Below are 13,524 nucleotides of genomic sequence, written 5' to 3'. Positions count from 1 at the left end.
GCCTTTGGGCTGCATGTGTGTGTGAGAGAAAACACTTATTTATTGTCTGAGAGTGTGTATTATCTGAGTGTGTGTCCTGCCATCCTCCACCCACACACTCCACAGATCACTGGAGAAGTTTCCAATATCAGACTCTCTCAGCTTATCGATCGGCCTCCTCTCTTGTCTCTCGTCTTTACCTTCGTCCTCTCCTCCACCTCTCCGGCTCTCATGCTAATTTTCTCCCTTTTTAATCCACCTGTCACCTTCCTCTCATCTCCTCTTCTGTTGTTTCTCCTCTTTTATCTCTGCTCTCTGACCGGCTCTTCTTCTCCTCTCTTTTTTTTTTTTATCTCTCCTCTCTCTCTGTTCTCTTTGCTATTTTTCTTTCCCCTCTCATCACACCATCATGCTTTTAGTTAGCAAGTACTCCTGAGGGGTCGAGTGACTCAGATTTTTCATTTGTTTCTGACAATTCAATATTTGGTTTGCTGTAAGATTAAAACCACCAGCCAGCCTGATCTGTCTGGAGTGATTCATTATGGGAGAAGGCAGAAAGGCCATCACTGTCAACCAGTTAGCGGGTCACGTCAGGACGGCTGATTGCGGCACTGTGTTTAAGTGTTTTAAGAGGAAGTTCATGTCAAGTCAAGTGTCAAATAGAAATGGCAGCAGAGCAAGAAGAAAATGTATATTAAAAACCCTTTATTCAGTTTCTTCACTGCACGGTACAACTCAGCTGTACTAAACTCACTTTTTTGATATTCTCTCGACTTCTTTTTCAACTGCAAATAGTAGCACGTAAATGTAGGCAACGCCACTTAAAACTATGACGTCTTCAATGCAAACAAACACGGGAACAATGGAGGATATCGAAGAGAAACATCCGTATTTCTGCAAGAAGTCATAGAAAAACAATAATGGGACAGCTGCAGGTCGTGTACTGATCACCGGGTTGGTGGTTTGATTATCGCCTCCACATTTTAGGAAAGACTCCTTCAGTGAGGAAATGTACCACAGATTGCTCCCCGGCCAATGGGGAAGCACAAGCCAGTGCATTCCTAATTGCCGGTCCCAAGCCAGGATAAAATAAGGACGGGTGCCTCAGGAAAAGAATGCAGTTTAAAAACCCCTGATGGAGTGAAGTAAAAGAAGATCTCCGAAATGTACTCCTTACCTCCAGAACTTTCCTCTGAATCCTCCTCAGTAACAAAGTAACCCCAGTGTGCACTGCAAACAGAACTAGCTAATTTAGCATATGTCAATGCTATAATATGTAACATTTCTGCATTAAAATGTCATATATTTTGTTGAGTTACAACCCTGTCTCCTTGAAATTGCATTTAGATATTAGGAAATTGTCTTCCAGCCTGTCCTCACAAGAAAAAAATGTGCCAAGCAGCTTATTCCGACTAATATGCCCAGTTATTGTTAGGTGGTGCCCCCTAATGGGCAGAGTGAACATAACAGGAGGAGTGAGAACTTCTGCATGTGCAGGAGGTGGGATAGATCAACTTTCACAGAGCGTAATTGATAATCAACCTATTCTGGTGTTTAGGTATGAGGATGTGTTGTGACAAACATAATTCCTACCTGGATTATGTTCACAGACATGAGGGTGTGTCGGGTGGATGGGTAAGGTTTAGGCAAGAAAAGCACTTTGCATTTGGTAATGGTGTGTTTCCTATTAGCTGCTAGCTGCTATAACTTCTGGTAAAACATATGTCAGAGAGGTGGGAAGGAAGTCACCAAATGTGAACGTGATTAAAATGGTGCCAAGACACCAAAAATGTGAACAAATAGGTTAAAACCTAGGGGCCCTGATCCAGACTCCATGGTAACATCATACTTTCTGAAAGCACCCAAATTATGGGAACTGTAATTTCAAAACATACCCCCTAAAATTTTGTGAGGTGGTATAGAGGTCAGAAGAGGGTTCCCGCATATTTTTGATACAGACACCTTCTTGAAGGTATGAAAAAGTTTTGAGGTCAGGATCTCCAAACAAATCCTTCCTCACGTTTTGCTAATGTGTGAATTAACTGAGTCAACTTTAGCTCAAGGAGTTTCAGAGCAGAAATCTTCATGCTGCCTTCACACCAGAGGATAATTAGACAGATCCTGGTTCTGATTCGCTCCTCCTGATACAGAGCAGTAGAGGGGTTTACAGACACGATCTTAATGGTACCGACTGGATCAGAGTCTTCTTCATTTGTAGCTGTAAATATCAAACATGTTTGATTTTGATCCAACATGAGAACGAGTCGATGAGAAACGTGCAGAACAGAAACACGGCTGCCAGCAGCACCAACAGGACTTTTGTCTCCTGCGCCAGCTGGACACGAGAGGAGGAGGACAAGCTTGTAGAATTATGGCAACTGTATGAATGCTTGTTTAATGTCTCATGTAAGACCTGGCAGGGGGAGTAACAGATTACATGGAACGGGATTACATCATCTGGATACAAAAATTACAGATTAAAAAGATGTAATCAGATTACAAATATACAGATATACACACAACTGCCAATTCATTATCATGACCTGTAGTGAAAAAATGCTTCACTGGGTGGAAATATTATGTCTATAAATCAATCATTCAATCAATTAAGAAACAGAAAGGAAGGAAAAGACAACAAACAACAAATACAGAACACTCAGAGCTGCAACAGTTAATATCTCATATTGATCAACTATTAAATTAATTTGCATCTATTTTGATACTCAATCTTTCTGAGTCATTTTTTTTAAAGAAATAAAAGCTTCTTAAATGTGAATATTTTCTGGTTTCTTTACTCCTCTCTGACAGTAAACTGAATATCTTTGAGTTTGTGGACAAAACAAGACATTTGAGGACTTTGATCATCATTTTCTGACTTTTCATGAACCAAACAGCTAATCGATTAGTTGAGAAAATAATCAATGCTGAAAATAATTGTTAGTTGCAGCCCTAAAAACACTGTATTAGGCTACACAATTTAACTATGTTTTAAATTGAGGTAGCTCAAAAAATAACAGCAATTAATCAAGTTACATTACTTTAATATTGTGATACTTGGATTCCATTACTGATTACATTTTTAATAGGCAGTTAGTAACTGTATCAGAATACATTTTTAAAGTACTGTCCCAACTTTGTGCAAGACATTGTGCAAGTGCAACCAGCTGACGACGACGGTTTGCCTCCAGTTTTTTCTTTTTTTCTGAAGTCACGTCCGATCATTTCTGTGAGATCTCTCTGGAAACATCACTCTGAAATCATTCAGTGAACTATCCCTTTAAACTTTAAAGATCCTCTGGTGTGCAAGTTTCAGAGTAAATCTTCTCAAACTTTTAACTCTAACTTTGACTATTACTAAATAGACTTCTGCCTCCACCGCAGCGTCTATCTCCTCTCATCATGGGTGGTTTATATTTAGCTGTTTATCATCTCGGTGGGTCTTGATGCTGTTATCAACAAACAGCCCACCTCGCCGGTCCTTTCACCACCCGAATCTCTCAAAAGCCGGAGTGAAGCCTGAACTTCCCAGCATGCCGAGGGTATTGGAAGCAGCGTGGCATTACTTCTTTGCAATTCTCTTTCCCACTGGAGCCCAGATGGAGACAGAGCCCAAATCAAATACCCACAATCCCCTGGGCGAGGGGAGGGAGTCTGGCAGTGTTAGATTAGATGTAGCCGTGTCAATAATACAGAACGCAGTTGGCAGTCACCGGGAAAACAAATCTGTTCACCTGCTGGAGGTGATAACAATGGTCAGTGAAATATTACAGAGGGACAGATATCCTTTAATAAAGCATCTCATGAAATGTAATCTCATGTTTAGAAAAAGTGGATAAAAAAAACCTTGAAATCCCTCCAACAAACACACAGAAATGCTGGCAAGAAATAGATGACTAGAAGTACTAAGCATCTGCAGTATGGCAGTCTGTATAGGCACAAAATATACCTAAAGACGTGCATATATTCAAACAAAGACGTGGTCAAAGGGCAAGAGAGGGAGGTAGGGCAAAGAAATAAGGAGGAAAAAATAGAAATAGATAATAATAAATCCAGATACAGAGAAACAGAAAATAAAGAAATGTAAAAGGTGGGTGGTGGAAAGAAAGAAAAGGAAGGACGGCAAGACAGAGGCAAAGGAAAACATTCATTTACTGTTGTATTCATGTATTAGATAGTGCCGAGGAGGAGGGGATGAAAACTGAGGGCATTCATTTCAGAAATAGAAAACAACATGCTGACAAGGAAGGAGAGGTGTGATGGGAGAGAATAATGGGAGGAGATAAAGAGGGAGGGAGGGAGGAGGAGAGCAGGCGGGGGAACAGCCAGAGAGAAAGAGAGATAATGACGGTGAGATACAAGGACAGAGGAGGGTTTGTTTTGTTTTTTGTTTTTTTTGAGAATCTTTGTCTTCATCCTCTCTAATCCACCACCTACTCTCTCTCTCTCTCTATCTTTCTCTCTCTCTCTCTCTCTCTCTCTTTGTTCTGCTGCTTGTCTCTGCAGAGGAAACTCTAATCACCTCAGTTACAGCTCCAAGAATTCACGCTGTTATCCAGCTACTGGGTGTCATTAGTTTAATGTTTCCTTTCTTGAGATCAAATAATCTTGATAGAAGCTGTACTGTCTTCATGTGATCACAAGACTTAAATGTGTTAAAATTACAAGATTTGGTAAATAAGCTAAAAACATAAAGCAGCGGTTGCTCTTTAGCCACTGCAGCTCTGAGTTTCCGGGGATGAACTTATCAATTCGTCATGGATTGCCATGATATTTGGAAAATACAGGCAGGTTCCCAAGAGGACGAATCCTACAAACTAGAGCCACAACGATTAATCGATTGTTATCCATCCATTGTCTGTAACCACTTATCCTCATGGGTCACGGGGGGCTGGAGCCTATCCCAGCTGGGAGAGAGGTGGGGCTACACTCTGGACAAGCTACCAGTTCATCTCAGGGTTGATATATAGAGAGAGAACCCAGGTGGACCCAAGGAGAACATGCAAACTCTGCACAGAAAGGTTCTGCTGCCACCACCAACTCCCCAGCACCACTGTGCCATTTCCGAATTTTTTTCAGACCAAACAACTAATCAATTAAACAAGAAAATAATCTACAGATTAATCGATAAGAAAAAATAATTGTTTGTTGTAGCCCTACTGCAGACTTTGCCATGTGAGGCAGCTGGATTCACGAGATCACTCGAGAATCCATCTTGCCAGGCTCAGTTTTTCTTTTGCGTTCCGCACCAGAGGTGGTGCGAGCCAATCAGCATTATTGGAGGGACTACTGGCAGATACGGGTGTGGTTTTAGGTGCGTCGACAGCGAGAAGCGTCCATGTAAAAAGACACAAACAACGGCAGCTCTTGAAGATGTTAGCGATAGTATCAATTGTATGAGAAAGTAGCTCATTCTAGACGTGACTGATGGTTCATTCCTGCCAAGTGCTGTTTGAAAGTGCCTGCCTTTTTCCAAGCAGTTTCTAAGGATCACTTCCCAGATGCTTTTGTGTAACAATCCATCTTGGCGTGTCAGGTTACTTTGAACTGTGGTGACTGACTTTTCATCCTCCACCTTCAACAGGTTCAGGTTTTCACCTATACGATGAAATATCTTTACCTGTTGATGGATTTAATACAAAGTAACCTTCCTAAAATTTGGTGTTCTTTAAAGTCCCTCTGCTGGCATCATTTAAACCCCTAAAACTCACCTCTGTTCATAAGAATGAAGCATTTAGAATTTATTTTTTCATGAAGAAAACTCCCTCACCGCCTTAAAGGCTTAGATGTTGCTCTTCACTTTAGTCTTCATTTAGAATGAGTGGATCTATGAATATGTAAATTGTCTCCACCCACCCCTCCACCACTCGCCTGCAGCTCGAGCATACCTGCTCACCTTCGACTCTGCTCAAAAACAAACCTCCCTCCTTCTGTTTTGCTATCTACTGAACACGACACAATGGAAAGTGGAAACACAGGAGAAATTCAGTCATACATGTCCGAACTAAAAAAATAGAAAAAGAGTGAATTGGTCAGGTTTGCTTACAAGATGAAATGGTATTGTATACAACATTAGACATGACATAACATAATACTGCAAGCTCTGTGGCAAAACCCATCTGTTTTTGGGGAAAAAAAAGTCCATCGGATGAGTGGTTAATGGTTTTCAAGGATATACAACCACAACCGGTTGCCCTCAACAAAACCTGTCTTGGTTAACAACATAGAGATACATAAAATGGCAAACATTACTGCAAACTCTTGTTTTCCAAGAGCATTAATATAAACAGCCTCATCCTGTAGGCAGGCATGGGCAGTAAGAAGTAAGGGATTACATGTAATGGGATGTAGTTTGGATGCAAAAACAGTGTCTTTAGCCCACTGTAGTTACAAATAAAAAAGATGTCAACAGATTACAGATATATTTAGAAAAAATGTGGATTATTAGTAGGATTACAATTTTAAAACATATTTTAAAATAAAGACAGATATACAGAGCAATGAAACCATCGCTAATCTTAGAGTTGCCAGTTCGTTGCCTTTCAACCAACCGCTAACGTTAGCTATACAGATCAACCATTAATGTTAGCTACACAGACCAGACACACACACACACACACACGTCAGGATATGTCACAGTCACATTTTCCAGCGTCACCTCATATTCACTCACACATATTTAAATCATATTCACTCTCTGGATCGGCACACACCAGCTACCATATCTTCATCCTACATGTGCTGTAGGTATCAAACAAACAGTGTGCGCAGGCTTCAGCTGGCAGCCTGCTGAAACCCACTTTGCAGTCTCAGATATGAAATCTCAGATTTGTGCAGAGAAGCAGCTGGTTGACCTGCCTCTGCTGTGTCGGAGGTCAGTCCAATCACTACACATTAGCATTTACACTCTTGACTCGTGTTGGCGATCGAGAGAGCGCTTTAATTAAGAAATTACCCATCAGCACTCAGCAGTAATATTGACTGAGACAAGACTAATCATGAGTTAACATGGAAACACGGTCAGAAGCTGCTTCTACAGCACGAATTGGAGTTCTGTGTCAAAATGTCAATTTTTTCATTTTACAAATCGGAAAAAGTAAGAAGCCAGTGATTTTAATCAAATATTAAATGATGTAGAGGTGAAGATCAACTTTAACAGTGATATACATAAAACTGTAATTCAATGAGAAGCAAATAGACACATTTCTTCTTTGTTTATCTGTTGTTTCTCAGATGTAGACTCCTGCAACAATCTAAACTCAGTGTTCAGAACTGAAATGGTAATGTGATGCTTCATGCATCCTCAGAGGGTGTTTTTCTGTCTTTACTGTCTTTATTCCACAGTGAGGTCAGCGGTCAGGATCACCCAGAGAATAAAAACCTTTAGAGTCAAGGATGAATCAGCAGGCTGGACTGCAGCAAATCATCCTGCTGAAGGAGCCTCTTCACTGCATCTCGCCGCTGCCATGAGCTGTCAACACAACAATCTATGTCTGAGATTTGTAACGGCTGCGACAGAACCTACACAGACATCCACACCGACCTCAGACCGATGGATCACCGAGAATGTGACTTCTGTCATCTGAATGTCACTATTAGTCTTTATAGAAGAGATGTGTTTTGTGAGGCTGTATCATCACTTTACAAAATGTGTACATTCAAGAGATGAAGTGTGTGGAAGTCAGAAGTTGTAGATGGTACAAAGTAAATTCCACACTTCACCAGCATTAACGAACACAGGGATATGAGCAAGGGTCAGAATAATAAAACATGGAAAATTTGCAATGATTAGTAGTATTACAAACTTTTATTAAGATTCAAAATGATTACTTTGCTGTGGAAAACTCAGTCAGCAAAAATCTCCCAGATGCGGGTTTGTTTTGTGTCATGAAAAACGCTGACATTACTCACTGTGGGATCAGTAAAGTTTATCTTAGCCTCTTTATCTTAGATTAGCTTGTCTTTCAGAACCTCGAACAAAAGACCTGTGCTGTCACATAAAAAGTCTAAAATATACAAAAATATTTTGAATAATTCCATAAAAACATTTAGCAGCATACAGCATTGTATGCTTGGCTGTTTAACCAGTCACACTTTCTCACTGTCAGATCCACTGTGCATTAAGATAAAGATAAAGATAAAACTTTGACTTCTGAAGATGTAATCCTCTGTGATGTGACTTGTACTTGAATGGAAATGGAGGTAAATCTGCTGACATGTCTTATGAGGTCACTGTCTCAAAGATGTCAAACAATTTGCAGGTTTGAGAAAGCAAATAAATACATAAATTTAAAAAATGATACACAATCAAACATATTATCTTTAAAAAAAACACATAAAACACAGCACATAAAACAAATACTTTTAAATGAGTAAACCTGAATAAAAGCAACTCTAAAACAAACACCAGGCCATGGACACAAATAAAACTCAATTGTCGGTCAAGTGCAAAGGTTTGACGTGGTTAAGAACTTTGCATGACAGACTGCAGCAGTGAGCTGAAAGAGTTGGACAAAATATCAAAGAAAGCTGCATGAGTAACAGGAATAAATACATTTGCATTGAATTATCAAGTTTAACAGTCCAAACAAGTCAAGTAGCACAAGGATGTTGTGTAACGCGCCGTGCAGAAATATGTAAATGCATCTCTCATGTGATGATACGCTGATGACGCTGCTGTTTACATGTGATTTCGGTTCATTTGGCGATGCTGCAGGAAAAACAGCCTGGAGCTGAAGAGAGGAGGTGTGGATGAAGACACACTCACTTAGATGAGAGAAGGAAAAACTAGATAGATAGATAGATAGATAGGTAGACAGATAGACAGATAGATAGATAGATAGATAGATAGATAGATAGATAGATAGATAGATAGATAGATAATGAAAGGGGGAGTAAAGGGTGGCAAAGAGAGGGGACAGCAGGAGAGGGATTGTGGGAATAATACTGGCCTGTTCCACTCAATATTTTAACAGATGGCACACACACACACACACACTCTTACACCCACACTCACGCACACATGCAGACACTTTCTGTCTCTCACATGCACGTGCACACACTCCTGCTGCGCTCACCAAAATAAGCAAACACACACTGACTGGCTGCAAAACTGGGCTGCAATTCAGGAGAAGACGGACAGTGAGAGAGGGAGAGAGTGTGTGTGTGTGTGTGTGTGTGTGTGTGTGTGTGTGTGTGTGTGTGTGCGCGCGCGCACATTTGTGTATGTCTAGGTCTATTTCTGAGTGTGTGTTTCTGGGTGTTTGTGAGAGCGAGGGTACTTGTATGTGCATGTGCCTCGGTGGGTGCAAATGTGTATGTAAGTTCTACAGGATAACTTTATTTATTTCTTTTGCTTTGATTTTGGTGCTTTTCTTCTCCTCTTTTTGGACAGTGTATTAAAACGTTAGTGATTATTGATCGTTATTATATCTGTTTCAGATATCAGAAATGGTCAAGTTTAAGTAGCCTTAAATATTTTCTGTCGCATTTTGTTTTACCATTATAACCTTTTGATTTTCAGATGCATGGTGTCATGACAGTGTTACAGTCCACCTCCAGTCATGATTTATATAATATAAAATGCTCTGCAAGAAGTAATACTGTTAGCATGACTGTTTAGCAGCTGGAGGATGCAGTAAAAGTTCCTAAGGTGATGGTAAGTTGTCCCAGGTCATGAGGTGTTTACTGCTATTTAACTTCTGAATTAACAGCCAAAACATAATTATGATCAATAAATAAAGAGAGAGACCCAACAAATCCCCCTTCTCCTGTCCTCCCAGAAACATTTAACTAGCTGTTTGCACCCAGTGGACTCTTTATCATGATATTTTAGAACATAAATTTTACAACACAAAACTCAACAGAATGTAATTTAGACCACTGTTCATTAATTATGAACAAACAGGTGCACAAACAGTGTTTTCGTAGCCTAACTAACATAACTCAGCTCTCTTTCTCTGTCAGAATCTGTCAGAACACAATCAATCATGGTTTAAAGTGATTAATAAATATGCTAAATAGTGCCAATAAATATGATACAAAAATGCGCAAATAATGTGCAAATTCTGCTAATGAAGTGCAAATATCTCTATGAACGTGCAAAGTGCCATTATTAATATGCATAGTTAAGTTGTTTGTTAAAAAGTGCTAAATCCCACTGTGCAACATTCACAAGGCAACAGCCATCAGTCACCAGTAATGTGCCATTTGTTACAAATACACTGTATCTGATATGTTATTTCTGCAAAATATGATAAAATACCTTGTTAAAATGTCTTACATATAACTCTACACCTTGGCCTTATTTGGTATTCAAGGATTTATGAATATGCAACCCCCCCCCCCCACACACACACACACACACACAGACCACACCCCCAGTCACCACCTCTACTTCTTAGTGTCTGCACAGCTTCTCCTCTGATTTGCTCGCTAATCACAATAGCTAGCTAGATCTGACTCCTGCTGTGTGCTGAGCATCACCACTAATGATGTACTGCACCACCCCATCGATTACGGGATTGGTTCTTTAGGTTTATGACATCATATACCCAGCCTGACTGAATCTGTGTTTTTGAGACTGTCCTCGCTCACTGCGGTTTCAAACCAAGAAATGTTCAGACATGGTGTCTTCTGCTTATTTCACTCCTGACATGTCATGTAACATGTGAAAAACACCACATGGATAACAGAATAACAAGGTTAAAAATCAGATTTTTGCTGCAGGGGGTCTGTATTTCTATTGAACGAGCCAGAGGACTGAGGGAAAGAGACACTACGGGAATCCAAACACCATCAAAAAAATAACAGACTGACCGAAAAGTGTGTATATTTGTGTGTGTGTGTGTGTGTGTGTGTGTGTGTGTGTGTGTGTGTGTGTGTGTGTGTGTGTGTGGTCACATGGAATGTCAGATGGCTCACATATAGAACATGGCTGACTGAACATGACAGTAAACATGAACTCAACATGCGATTCCTAGTGGACACAACAGTCTGTAGTGACTTTTGTCAGCGGACGTCAACTCTCTCTGAACCCTCACTCACACTTTTAGACCTGTCTTATTTTAGACCTGTGGAGCAGAGAAGGGATTCAGTTTAAGTTTAAAGCTCCAGTAAGTCATGTTTTTTAGAAGTGTTTTTGTTATATATTTTTGAAACTCTCTTTACATCCGACAGCAAGCAATAAATCAAATGCTCTGGTATCTATGGCTGTTGTAGGCCTTGTAGAAGAAGTAGAAGAAGAAGAAGAAGAAGAAGAAGAAGTCTACTTTATTAATCCGTCTTGGGAAAATTGCATGTTTTCACTCTGTTGTTATCGGCTGTCTGGAGGAGGAGGTTTGAAAAGAGAGGGTGTAATTTTTTGTGTGTGTGTTTTTCGTTGGATACTTTTGAAATTCAGCTCACTCTGCTGGTTTCTCCAACATTACTAAACCTAGCTTTAAAGGGATAGATCACCAAAAATGAAAAAGGGCAGGTTTAGTTCTTTTTTAGTTTTTGATCACTGGATGTAGGTGAGTGGGTGAAGCTGCCCCACGTGCTTCTCTTTTCTTCTCAGTACTTCTTTTATTTTTGAATAAATCTCTGTGGTTTAAAGTTCAGTTTCTCTCCTGTTCATACTCTGAAAAACAGAAATACAGAGTAACTTTATGGATGATATTGATGCAAAATTGACACAAAGGATTTTTCTTTTCAAGGAGGTTTGGCATAAGATTTTCCCGCAGGGAACTTCAGCTTAATCAAACTACCAATTTATATATTTTTAACATTTCCTTTGAAAAATTCCTGCCACACCTCCCCTGGGCTGTCATTGATCTTGATCACCCCCACTAGAGCTCCAACGATCAATTGATTATTGAATTAATCATCAACTATTTTGACAATCTATTAATCAGTTTGAGTAATTTTTAATGAAAAAAGTCTGAACTTTATGATTTCAGCTTAAATGTGAATTAAAATGAACAGTAAACTGAATATCTTTGGGTTCTGGGTAAAACAAGACTTTTAAAAAAAAAATCTGACATTTTAAAAAAAGCTACTAATTGATAAATCAGGAAATTAATCAATCGATTAATCAAGTATGAAAGTAATTGTTACTTTTAACTGTAACTGGGCACCCGTGTCAGTGAGTGTTTCTTATTTGTGCATGTTAGTAATTTGGAAATCCGTTTTTATTTGAAAATGAAGTGGTGGTGATGGATGGTCATGTGACAGGCTTTGTGCTGCTTGGAGGCTTTATAGATATAGATTCATATTTTGGGCAACCGAGGGGGAAAAAAAAGGAAATCATCGTGTACGATGTGAGAGACAGAGTGTATCGTAGTGTAAAAAATGTGGTTGTAATCTTGTTAAAGTAAAAAAAAATGCACCTCGGGCTGTTTATTTAATGAATTCTGGTTTAGTTCCCATTAAAAATGTGTCAGATCAGATCTGATGGTTCTATCAGAACAGGAGGAGGAGTGACATGCAGGAGAGGAGGGATGGATGGATGAGGAAGGTGACGGAGGAGGTGGGGTGAGGGGGGAGAGGCAGGAGGGAGCAGAGAGAGATAGTTGGCAGGCAGAGAGAAACACTTTGACACCTCGTCATGCTCGGCCCCGAGACTCTGGCACATCACAGCTTGTGTGTGTGAGAGAGAGGTGAGGCTGCTCCCACCAGCAGGCTAATCTACTGTAGATCAACAGATGGCCCCAGCCGTGTGTGTGTGTGTGTGTGTGTGTGTGTGTGTGTGTGTGTGTGAGCATACATTTACGTGTCTGTCTCTGGGAAACATGAAGAAGAAATTCGGCACTCTCGCAGATATAAAGTCCACAAAAATCTGTTGCATGAGTTGAGGAATGTGAATAAGACACAACATTCACACAGTGGTGATGATAAAAATAACATCCTCTGTGACTGAAATTTGTGGCCTATTTTCGCTCTGATTAATCTCTTCATCCTGTCGACAGAAATGTTTTCTGTTTGCCAAAAGCTAATGGAGCTCCTCTGGACGGTCTGTCTGCTGCAGACTTCTACAACTCCTTCACTTAATAAACAACACCAGGATCATTAATAACACTTATAGAAATAATAACTCAGCTCTCTTGTTCCATCAGAAGGTAACGGTTGCTCGTATGATAACTTACGATGAAAAAAAATGATACACTGAAACTCAGAACAGACAGAGAAAAAGTCTTTCATCAGGATCTAATGATCTTCAGTGAAAAGAGAAATGTGGAGGAGAATAAAACAAACTGCACCGTTCAGAGCAGGCTGAACACCATTAATTATCATTATATGTAATGATTCGACTTACTTATGCATCAGGATAATAATTATTGCTGCTAATTGTCCAGATAATTCACCATCAGCTGATCAGTGAGTCTCAGAAGTTAAAAAACTGTCCGTGTGGAAGTTTTATTGTCTTCATTGAGCCTCATTTAAAGGTGAAATATGTATGAACTGACCGCATGTTGAAGTCACACAGTACTTTTAAGGAATAGGGGGCAGCAGATCACCAGAATCACTGCAAGGTTCAAAAGCTTTTACAAATGACTGACTAATATCTGA

General features: G+C 39.8%; 1 protein-coding gene across 2 annotated transcripts in view; it reads right to left on the bottom strand.

Moving 5' to 3' along the window:
* LOC146328576 (leucine-rich repeat and fibronectin type III domain-containing protein 1-like protein) overlaps positions 1-13,524 on the bottom strand; it is a 431,073-nt gene that overhangs the window by 208,167 nt on the left and 209,382 nt on the right. The gene's annotated exons all lie outside the window — the stretch shown is intronic.

This window comes from Lutjanus erythropterus, chromosome 4 (genome assembly GCF_056507025.1).
Source record: "Lutjanus erythropterus isolate fLutEry1 chromosome 4, fLutEry1.hap2, whole genome shotgun sequence".
In the NCBI taxonomy this organism is placed as follows: Eukaryota; Metazoa; Chordata; class Actinopteri; order Lutjaniformes; family Lutjanidae; genus Lutjanus; species Lutjanus erythropterus.
The sequence above is the reverse complement of the archived record's forward strand: the minus strand, read 5'-3'. Positions and strand labels throughout refer to the sequence as shown.